Raw genomic sequence first — 13,184 nt, 5'->3', positions numbered from 1 at the left:
ATACTTAGCTAGGCCTATAGGCCCCTAGCTAGTAGTTTTTTTATTGGAATGTGGAAGGATGTCTTCGTATCAAATTAGCTTTGGATACAAATTGTTTTTTTTTAAGGTAAAGCGGTTGCAACAATAGAATAGGCCTAGGCCTAGGCCTAATCATAATAATAGGCCTAGGCCTAGTATTAGCTCTAGGCCTACTAGGCCTATAGTCTATTATAGCTCTAGGCCTAGTTAGGCTAGCTAGGCCTATATGACAGATCTGTTTTCTTCTTCTTTCTTTTATGGGAATGGGTTAGGCCTATAAGGCCTAGCTAGGCTAGGCCCCTAGTATTATTACTATAAAGGCTATATCGTTAGTCTAGTATCAAGCTAGCCTAGGCCGAAGACCCTATATTCAATTAGGCCTAGCTTAGATATCAATTGGTTTTTCTGTTGACAGCTTTCATTCTAAAAACTAGGAAATGTAATTTTGGTTTAAGGTTTATTTTTTTTAGGCCCAGCAGGCTAGCCTACATGCTGGGACCTATCATCCTAGTATTGGCCTAGCCTATATACCAATACCTAATAAATACAGTACAATCTATCCGCATGTCCTATATTAAACACCAAACCAAAGACTATTCAGGGTTATATGTAACAAATACGATGTAAATAGGCCTATATGCTTTTTATAAATCAACTTCAGTTCCAAAAAGTCAATATTTATATAGTTAAAAACAAGGAATATTTAAATAACGCTAACTGTTACTCCGTACACATCTTTTGATCGATTCAATAAGCAATATTTTATAATTCGAGATCTGTGCTGACTTGTCTGTGTTCTTGGGTGATTCTTCAGACAAGACATAAAGTTGTTGGTCACTGTCTGTACGACCTAATAATTAATAATTAATTAAAAAATTAGTAGAATTGTTATTGTTTCTTCAGAAGAAAAAAATCTCAAAATGACCAACAGAAGACGACTGGATATGTGTTTTGAAGCATCACATATTAGAAGACAAGACCCAGATGGACATTTACTGTATTCTATTTGAAGGAAAAGGTAATCTTATAATAGGCTTACTAATATTTTATGCAGTGTAGTGAAATTCAGGCATCACTGCATCAGTGGAAAATTCAGAATGTTAACACCAGACCATGATTTACTGGCTAATTGTTAAAAAGTGATATATTGTGATATATGCAGTAGTTATTTGAAAAAAAACCATAAATCATTAATTAAAAATACTGTTGCAGCCAATGGCGCAATTGCAGATAATTCTTCTTTTTATAAAAAAAAGTGCAAAAAAGAATTATAACGCTTCCATTTCAGCAGGGCTTGATTTTTGTTTTTGTTGTGACTAGCCCACTGGGCAAGATAACTTAACTTAATTATATTAAGCCTATAGTTTAAGTAAATGCTAAATTAAATTATAAATAAACAACTATAAAATAAAATTATTTTTAATTTACACTAAAATATGTTTTAATGTTAATAATAAATTAAGTACAAAGTACTGTAAAATATTTCATCCCAATTGTTAATTAACTTAATCAACGGGTAAGTATAATGTTCCCTTAGGTTGCTTTCTTGGATATTGGAGAAGTTACTGTAGAAGGTCCAGCGGTTGTATACATTTCATAATGGCTTCAGTCCTGCTATCGGGATGTTTGGTACTTCAGGACTAACAATTCAGGATAATGTAATTCACCACACAGTTGGAGCAGGTAAGCAATGCCAAAATACTTCTCTTTCCCTTATATAGTAACTTACATTTTAGATTAATCTGCTGTTCTGTCTTTTCTGGTACATATCAAGACCGCTACAATGCTGAGGATATATCGTGGCCAGCAGGTATTGAAATTGAGAGCTCCAGAGATGTCATCCTACAAGACAACACTGTGGTAGGCTCTGAGATGGTGCTGTACCATGTCAGTGGGGAGATTGTGACGTTGAAAGTCAATGGAGCAACAACGAAGGCCATACTTCTTTGCACGGTGTTCATGACGAGGGATGGTCAGAGAGACTGCACACAGATTGCCAATTTCTTCATCTGGAAGAATTGGGATTATGGAGTCTTTTTCCAAATTTCGAGTTCCGTTGTAAATGACTGATCTTGTTCTTGCTGACAACAACATCGGGGTGATGCCATTTGTCATTGAGCCATCTTCTCTTAGTCATGAAGCTGTTGATAAGTATGTGTGAGAATGGACGTTTATAATTGGTACAAGCCTGTTCTTTGATTGCGATGAGTTACAGGTAGGTTCAGTAAGATTTAACATTAAATAGCATGTTACAAACCGAATACTGTATTATGTAAAAAGCATAATGAATGAAACAATGTTAATGACGATGAAATAAAAGTGGGAAACCAAAAAAAAAAAAAAAGAAAAGATATAAACAGTTTCAATAAATATAAACATTTTTATTATTCATTTTAAAAGATGTTTTTTTTTTTCTGTATTTCAATTTTTATTATATTTTCATTTTGGGGAACTCTATTTTGCATTCTGTCAAATAAAATCAATGTATAGATATTATACAGTATATGCATACTTGACTTTCACTCGAAAGGAAATTTGTCAAAGGACTTTCTTACTCTTTTACCTCCTTTTTCTTAACGTGTACTGATAATGCCATTCCATTGTGTAATCAGTTACGTAATTTATAAATTCTGATTAAAATATTACATTTTTCCATTAACATTTTCATGTAAATATTTCAGAATCAACCGGAGAATGCAGGTCAAAGTGCAAAACAGCGTGCACCTCGTCCAGAGAACGGAAATGCTGGATTCGTGTGGGCAAATTTCATGTAATGGTGCTCAATTTTTTCAATTTCATGGTATACATAATTACCCAGCTATTGCTGGAAGCACAAGATTGCAAGGTATGTAAAAGCATGACATAATCTGGTCCTTACTTGGACAAACCTAGTCCTTACTTCGACAAACCAACAACTGCCATTGTTTGAGTTCTATTGCAGGAAACGCATACTCATACTGTTTACACATGAAGCTGAATGCTTATAGGTACAAAGAAGGTAGCAGTCAGAGACAAGAACAGGGTTTACATACATATACCTAATTTAGGGTAAGTACTAATAGTATTTATCCTATATATCTACAGACCGCTTGCATTTATCCAAGTTACGTTATTGTAAATCATTGTGTATCTTTACTTGCTAATTGCATTATTCTCATCAACCTAGTACACTTTCTGTACCTACAATACTTTTCATTTAATCTTAACACTACAGTAAAGTTAAAAAGACCCCCTTCCCTACGTTTTTTAGATCTAATTTAAGGTCACAAACTACAATTAATGTAAAAATAAATATTATATGGTAACTTTTTTGTCTTTAAATGGTTAAAAATGTGAAAAATAAGTTGATTCTAGTAATTTTAGTGGCCCGCTATAAATCCCAAAATGCATTGCGTGCGGATTGATATTTTTGTTTTTCTTCTGTAATTCACCCACTTTTTGATTGATCGTGAGGCCAAAACAAATGGAAGACTCATAAATTTTCACCGAAAATACCAGGTTTTCCCCATTTTGTATCAACGGAGTCTGGCAAATATAGAAAGACAATTAATGCAGCAACTATACAACGTCAGGCTAGGTTTATAACTAGCATACGATATTCGTACGTTACCGATGTTTACCGGCTAGGCCTACAAAACTCAGCCTAGCTAGGCTAGACCTAAAGACTGCCCACGAGAGGTCATTCGCCGCGAGCTACATAGGTAGTGCATTGTTTTTCACTTTTTATCATAATTTACCATAAAACGTACATTTAAGACAAGGAATGACCTTGTTTAATGTTTTTAAAGTAATATATATGTATTATTTTTACAAAACGTCACAAATTGAAGGGAAGGGGTCTTCAATCCTTCTGAGTGCGTGGAGATGGATTGTGATGCATTTAAGAATGCAATGATCAGAGACGAAGATGGTGGAATTCTAGTAGGATCACGGCCTGGTTATGTTATTCCTGATTCTGCATACGAGTGGAATAGAGATCCGAGACGTGGACTTAGAATTATAGGATTATAGAATTTCAAACATGATGGTTACAGACATCAATGGTAGTAAAATCTTTTATCTAATCTGCTCTTTTCATTAAGGTATCATTGGTACAGAAGACTGCATATGGCATGAATCTTGGCAGGCTTTTGAATGCTATGACTACGATTACGATAACTAATTGGTTCACAGGTATTCTGAGAAGCAAGCTGAAGAAGAGGCATCTAGTGACCCAAAGCACAATGAGTATACGTTTACGGCTGATGCTATGGAGAACCATCCATTTGAGGTTCAGCCTTGCATCTCTATATTGGATACCAGTGTAGGTTTTAACACAATTCTTTCTAAACTCCAATATACTGTAGGCTATCAAGCTTTGGTAATACACCATAGGTTTGATACAAATATTCTACGAAAAAAAGGAATTATTCAATGATTTTTTGATTTTTTCAGGCTGAAATTGTGCAAAATCTGGGACATTCTTCACATCCATGGAAAATGCCCAGGAGTATCTGATGCAGAGCTCGTCAGCAACAACACTGTAGATATAATCCATGGCTGGGCCAACTTCACTGATCTTGCCATTAATCTGTCGGGAAGTGGTTTCTTCTTTGAATTCAGCATTGTTTATTCCAACTCATCCACGCTAGAAGGTATCAACTCAACAGAGTTTTCTGTCATTGAGGGTGTTTTCCACATATCAATCGCAGATCAACAGTAAAAGTTTTGGAGAAATTTAATGTTCAGTTTAATCTAATTGAAGATTTTACAACGGATATTGCAGAACATCTGGATTCCAAGGTTGGTGATTTTTTAATTAATTATAAGTCATTTTCAAATTGTCAATGCAGTTCTCTCTCTAATTAACCATCCATCTTCTATTTAATACTGCATTATAATTTAAAAATCACCATCAATTGTAGACTAGTGACGTATCCAATCTAAGAGCAACTTCTTTTTGAAGACTACAGTCCATTTCAAATATTCAATGCAGGTCTCCCTCTATTTAACCCACTACCTTCTATTAATACTACCCCAATTTTAAAAGCATCTTCAATTGTAGACTATCGTATCCACTCTAAGAGCAACTTATGTTGAAGACTAGCCAAAAGTACCTACAAGTCGACACTCCCATAAAAATCCAATTACAGATTACTTTCAAATTTGATTTCATCAGCTGTATAAATCACCTCAAATTAAAGACAACCTCCAGAACAATTGGATAAATATTGGTCAAACATTGGTCAAACAAGGATAAATATAATATTCTAGGCTTTTTGTCTGGCACTTACTTGTTTTGGGTTCAGACAGTCTTTAAGTTGTGTTAAAATACTTCTATAAGGGAACATATTAAATGGATTGTTTTTAATAACAGATAATGATCACAAATCACAGGAGATCAGGAAAGTGCTAGATATGCACAAGCATGTGATGCGGTATATGCCCAAAATAAAAAGCAGGCAGCAGAGACTTCGAGGCCACAAGAACAGCCAATAGCCAAGGACATATCAACATTAAAGAATTATAATGCAATTGCTTTAGTTGCGGGTGAAAACGTTTTAAACACGGCACATCTTTTTAAAAAAAAAATAGGCATTGTTGCTGGTACAATGCAAACTTCACTCTCACAAAGCATAAACACCTTAAAAACCAGAATCTCGCCAAAACCTAGATTATCTCAAAATATTTCCTGCCTTTTATATAGTCCGTACAGCTTATTACCCACACAGTACATATCTTTTACTTACCTGTTCTGCCAGTAGGTAATTGAAAAATCAGCAAATTTTGTCAAATTAACAAGTGGCAACACTTGTACAGATAAGAAGAATAAGAAAACTTAATTTTTTTTAATTAATTATTTTATTGTGTTTTTCTATAGGAGATAACCCAGAAGCCTAGAAGTAGAAATGAATACTTTTACAGGTAAGCTTTAATATAGTTTATAAACAAAGTATGTAAAATAAGAATACTTCTTTTGCTAATAGAAGAGACAATTCCAGAGTGCCATAAAATCAAGACCATATATTTGTTGGTTCTAAACATGGAAAAAAATGTTATGGTAGATCTTAAGTTCTTCAATGCAATCAGTGCAATCAAAGTACTTAATGTACAGATAGATATTAGGAATATATTAAATTGTTAACTTTTCATTTATTATTGATCAGCAGATGAAACTTTTAAAGAAGAAGAAAACATCACAGGTAAGCTTATAAAACATTACTAATAAAAATCTATACCAGCTGGGTGAGGTGAAATTAAGATTGACTCTTTCTATGAAGTTCTTTTTTAGTGTTAAAATTAATTAATCCATGTCCCATTTTCCATTCCAATCTGTCCCTGTGTCATAAGAAATGTTTAAGAGTTGTGCAACTGTAGATGCCGGAAATGGCACTTATCAGACACAAATTAGATTTTCGTAAACATTACATTCTTAACATTTTATTGTTGTTTATCAGCAGATGATGCTGATAGTTATGGACAACTAGAAATTGCCACAACATCAGGTAAGTCTACTACAATATTAGCAGCAAAACATTTGAAAACACAAATGTACAATGTATCAAGAACGAAAATGTATAAAATATTAATGTTATAAATTGTTTTTGTTTACTACTATAGGAGATGACCTATACAACCATGACGATCTCACAGGTAAGTTTATATTTAAAAAGGTTCGTTCTTCACATGCCAAAGAGCATTCAATTGGTTAAAGAGCAGTGCATATATATGATTAGACTGGGTTCCAGCCCGTAAATAGTAAAGATAAATAATTTGGCACATATGATATGATAACCTACGTCATTCTTATCGGATGTTTGCGGGCATGCAAATCGATTTCTTCACATATTTCCCCAGTGCGTAAATCTGAGTATTATATTATACGTATAAAACGCCATATGTGCCAAAATTTACGGGCTGGAACCCAGTCTAATATAGGATGGATGTCTGAGGTTGTCATATGTACCTGTAGGCCTATACTTCTGTATTTAAGCATTTTAATTGGAATATTGTTGAACATTAAAGGGTAAGAGATCAATATAGTGTTATTTTTGAACAAGTACAGTACTACAGTAGTTATAAAATATGGGCCGGTTGTTGGTCGCAAATATTCAATTTCTCGATTCCAAGTGGATAGCTGTTATGTGACATCAAAATAGGACAAATACATCTGTAAGAGATGATAGAATAATTGCATTTTTGTTTTTCTCATTTTGCAGGCAAGAAAGAGGTAGCGAAATTGTTGACATCAAATCCTGGATTCTCAATTCAAAATTGGATAATTATAAGGATGTTAAGAATGAAAAAATGATGCTGATGAGTTTTTGATTTTAAAAGGTTTGAAAATAGATATAACATAACGTATGTTAACGTTCTGATTGATATACTTGTTTTTAATAGTGTTACCATATCAATTTGTCAGGCTGTTGCACCTAAGGGCGCGTTTATACAACACGCTATTACACGCATATTCAACACGCCTACTACGAGAAGTGTGTTCTATAACATCGAAGAGATTCCGTGTAATGAGATTTTAATTGCAAAAAAGGCTACTTGGCTGGATCCTAACATTTTGTGGATTCCCGGTTGCTGTTATTATTATAAATAATAGTGTAATTTGATATTTGGGCTACAATAGTCTATAGATTATAGCATGGATTAATTAGTTTAAACTAATTGATACATGGTTATATACTACAAGTTGATCAATTTGGAAATGTTTGCAATATTAAAAGTGTAATTTGATATTTGGGCTACAATAGTCTATAGCATGTATTAATTAGTTTAAATTGATTCCGTAAATCTTCTAATTGTAACCCTGGGTTATTATTTTTTGATTGCTTTTTAGGGTGGGTTACTATTAGAAGTGGGGGGGGGGGGGAAAGGGAGATTACTATTGGAGTAGTGGGTTATTATTACTAATCTTAAATTAGGCACCTGAAAATAGTAAGGCACCTGAAAATAGTAACCCACCCCAACTTTTCCGGTCAGCAAATCATAGAAAAATAATAAAACAGTACGAATAAATAAATTTGTTTGAACTTTATTTTATAAACTCATAAACACTCAGTCCTCTCGAGATCAACATGCATTATCTCCTTATTTTCAAAATATTGCTGCATAATAAACGACCAGTCTTAATGTCATTTTTTCAATAGTTTTTGTGACTGTAATTGATCCTGCTGGAGATAGATTTCATACATGTTAAAAACGTCAAATGTTTTTAAAAAAATTACCGGTATGAATATGAAAATATGAAGCACAATTAGTGTAGTATGTTCCTTAATAAAATTCTTAAAATTAATACTGTAACAGACTGAAATTAGGAACTATCCAGTGTATGTTAGATTCAATTAATAGTATTCCTAACATAGTACATTACTGTAGCAGCTTTGAGCGAGTAGCCAGATTTCTAATTCTTACATGATTGTACAGTAGAAGAAATCATCAATAAAATAATCCAATACTTTTACTGGATTTGGACATCAGATGAATCTCTGATGAATCTAAAGATGTTAAAAACCACATGGACAATTGTTATTTAAATATTTTCAACGTCATGACAATACAAATTACATATTTAGAATATGACCTCAACTAAGAACAATATAGCCATAGAAAATGTTGAAAACTGCAACCAGCTGCCCAAGAACATTTACTCCATCAACACATCAGACACTAGGCCTATATGAAAAGGAAAAAGACATTATTAATGTTAACACGAGTACCAGACAACATAACTCTTTTGGGATCATTTCAGCCACCAGTTATTGCGGCCGTCAGTTATGCCAGTACATTTTTTTATTTTTTTTATTTTACATGTGCCAATAAGTATGTGTGATTTTTATAAATAAAGTTGTTTTGTTTCCGTTTTGGTTTTATTCTGCAAATTGTGGTTTTTTAAATGTTGGAAATTAGTTTATTTATTATTAGTTACCATTACCAATATTAATAATTAATATTCATTTTATCGATAACAGGATTATGGTTTCTGTATCAAGTTATAAACTCCAAGTGCATAAGAAATGAAGAAGTACAATTAAAAAAACGGGAAATATTGTGTTTATGAGATGAGCCTTGTTGTTTGGGGTATCATGTATAATAATGATATGCAGAAATAAGAAAAGACGTAAACAAAAGAAATATACGATTAATTATTATAATTAATCATTAAAACTAGATGTTAGATTAGTAAAATTTGTTTTGTATTAAGACACATTGATTAGTATTTATCGGCTGTTTAATAATTAATTAATATTTACTATATTCATAAAAACATTGCGCGGCTGATACTTGACTAGATACTAAACTAGTTTAATGGCCATTTAGTTCTGTGTTTATTTATGGCTATTTGGAGGCCTCCTTTTGTTTGGTGCGCATACAAAAGTGGGCTCGATCATCCGTTTAACACCCATACGCGAATCCTGGGCGAATATCTACTAGGCGCAGCCAACCTCTGCAGCTGCAGTTGAAAATGTAAACAAAATTGCTTACAAAAAGAAGTCAAAATTTACGGAATTGTTCAAAAAATGTCCAAAATTTCCACTTTTTAAACTTCAAGAATTATGCTATAATATTGCCATTTATGCACATATATTATGGTAACATCATCTTATAAAGCCATATAGTAACTAGTTGTGTAAAAAAATAAAAAGGTCTAAATTTTGACATTTTTCGAAAAATTCACTGCGGGGGACCAAAGGAATTTTTTAGAAAAATTGCCAAATTTTCTTCTTTTTAAAATTCAATAAGTATGCTATAATATTGCAATTTATGCACATATATTGTGTTAACATCATCTTATGGAGACATAATTAAAAACTAGTTAAGTCAAAAAATAAAAGGGTAAGTATTTGGCCATTTTTCGAAAATTTCACTGCTGGGGACCGAAGGAATTTTTCGAAAATTTGCAAAATGTTCACTTTTTAATATACAATAATTATGCTATTATATTGTCATTTATGTATATATATTGTGTTAACATCATCTTATAGAGCCATAGTAACTAGTTATGTAAACAAATAAAAGGGTCGAAATTTTGCCATTTTTCGAAAATTTCAATGCGGGGGAAAAAAGGAATTATTTCGAAAAATGGCAAAAATGTCCACTTTTTAAAATTCGATAATTATGCTATAATATTGCAATTTATGCACATATATTGTGTTAACATAATCTTATGAAGCCATAAAAACTAGTTATGTCAAATACAAATAAGAAGTCGAAACCATGTTTTCGCTGTGGAAAGAATAACCATTTGCCAGACAAATGTTATTTTAAGCAAACAACTTGCCATTATTGTAACAAGGTAGGACACATTCAATCTGTTTGTCTTAGCAAAAAGAAGGGGAAGCCCCAAACAGTTAAAAATGTTGTGGCAGATGAGCCAAGCGATGAACCAAGCAACATAGTCCACGTCTAGTCCTCCACCTATGAAAGTTAAGATACTGTTAGATGGTTTGGATACTGAAATGGAAATTGACACAGGAGCCTCGGTATCAATAATGTCGCAGACGAAATTTAGGCAATTATGGCCTGAAAGAAAACTTGAACCATCGTCAGTTAAGCCACGTACGTACACTGGACAAATAATGGATGTTTTGGGTAAAATTAATGCTGAAGTTACATACCAGAGTACTACTACAATATTACCGTTAACGATTGTGCGAACAGAGGACCTACCCTAATTGGTCGAGACTGGCTTCAGTTTATAAAGTTGGACTGGCAACAAATCAAGGTAATAAACCAATTAGATTTAAGTTCACTGCTTGGTAAATACCAAGAAATATTTAAAGATGAACTAGGTACCCTTAAGGGTACTGAAGCAAAAATGTATGTTGATAAAGAGACAATGCCAAAATTTTGCAAAGCCAGAAATGTTCCGTATGCTTTGCGACAGAAAGTAGATGACTAACTTGATCGCTTACAACGAGAAGGCATTATTGAACCTATACAGTTTTCAGACTGGGCTGCACCAATAGTTCCGGTACTTAAGGCAGATAAATCTACCATTAGGATCTGTGGTGACTACAAAATACTGTAAATAAAGCAGCCAAAGTTGATCAGTATCCTTTGCCCCGAAGAAAAATTTACTAAATTGGACATATGTCACAAGCGTACCAACAATTACTCTTGGATAAAGATTCTCGAAAATATGTTGTAATCAACACTCAAAAGGGACTTTACAATATACACGGTTGCCGTTTGGAGTCTCTTCAGCACCAGCGATTTTCCAGCGTGTCATGGAAGGACTATTACAAGGAATTAAAGGTGTTACAGTATACCTGGACGATATATTAATTACAGGAAAGAATGACTTTGAGCATTTCGAAACTCTTGAAACCGTCCTAAAGCGACTGGCAGATGCTGGACTTCGTCTAAAAAAGAGTAAGTGTGTTTTTATGGTTAAATCTGTTGGTTATTTGGGACACCTGATCGACAAAGAGGGATTGCATCCCACAAACGCCAAAGTGAGAGCAATTAAAGATGCTCCAGCGTCTCAAAACTTGACAGAACTGAGAGCTTATTTGGGATTATTATCTTATTATGAAGTTTTTACCAAACTTATCCAACAAACTTAATTGCTCTGTTATATGCCTTATTTCGAAAGGATAAAGCTTGGAACTGGACAAATTTAGAACAATCTCCTTTTGATAAATCAAAGGAATTGCTACTTTCCTGCAGAGTACTTGCAATTCAAGATTCCTATTTAAATATAGAAATACACCTCATAGCACAACTGGCAAAACACCAGCAGAATTACTGAATGGCCGAAAATTGAAAACGCATTTTGATCTTTTACACCCTTATCAAGCATATCGTGTTATCACTCAACTTGAAAAACAGAAATTAGCCCATGATCGTCATGCAAAGAACGCACTTTTGTAGAAGGAGAGTAGGTGTATATAAAGATCTTTAGAGGACAAAATCTGAAATGGTTACCCGGAAGAATAATAATAAAATCCGGTCGCATCTCATTCAAGATAAAACTAGAAGATGGACGAGTTTGTCGTCGTCATGCCGACCATATCAGGAAGCGTTATAGGCCTGTTCAAACTCAGGATAAACAGCTTACAAACAAAGATGATCCTCCACAAATACCTCCAATGCTCATTAATCCAAATCTGAACAGTGGAAACATCACAATCGACTGTCGAAGCACAGTCTATTACTGCTCAGCGAAGAGTATACCTTACTCGCGATAGAAAACCGCCGGAAAGATATGGACATTTTTAATAACTGAAATATAGAAACTTTTATGGACATTATTACTGGACAATTTAAAATGTTGATCTTATATTTTACTTTATACAGTGCATTATACCATATACATTTAAAGTGTTATTAAACCATAACTTAGTACAGTGCTGCTTTGATTCAATTATAAATAAATAGCTTAGAATTGTTTATAATAGAAGGGAGGGAATGTAATGTATTGAACTTGATTAATATTACTTGCTACCAATTATTTATACTTCCTTCACCTGTTACCATATATATTATGTTAACCCACTTCTATATAACCCTGGCTACTTAATGGTCACTAATGGCTAAAGTAGACCCCTCTGCTGAGACCACTAAACATTCCACCTTGACAGATTAATTACCCATTACCGATATTGTTATTATAATATATAGTAAATGTAGAATAAAGAATAAACACTTCAGTGCTAGCTTTCAACTATAACAGAACTTGTCTCTCTCTCACTTATTTGTATTGTAAATCGGTACATTACAAAAAGTATTGTAGGTAAGTGTACTAGGTTGATGAAAATAATGCAACTAGCAAGTAAGGATACACAATGATTTACATTTACGTAACTTGGATAAATGCAAGTGGTCCGTAGATATATAGGATAAATACTATTAGTACTTACCCTAAATTAGGTATATGTATGTAAACCCTGTTCTTGTCTCTGACTGTTACCTTCTTTGTACAGTACCTACAGCGGACATTGGGTGGATACCATCATCATTTGATGGATTGGTCATAGTAGCGTAATGATCTTTCTTACACGCAGTATCAGAATGAGCGAATGTGACATCTATTGATAAGAAAGAGCAAAATACCTTTATTTGTAAATGAATAAGTATGTTGAAATATATTCATTTGGTAAGTTTCACCAAAAATGTATTCCGATATTAAAGACATATTTTATGATAAAACAGTACTAAGGGACAACCTCAAC

The sequence above is a fragment of the Antedon bifida genome, chromosome 6 (assembly GCF_963402885.1).
Source record: "Antedon bifida chromosome 6, ecAntBifi1.1, whole genome shotgun sequence".
NCBI lineage: Eukaryota > Metazoa > Echinodermata > Crinoidea > Comatulida > Antedonidae > Antedon > Antedon bifida.
Note: the sequence above shows the minus strand (reverse complement) of the source record.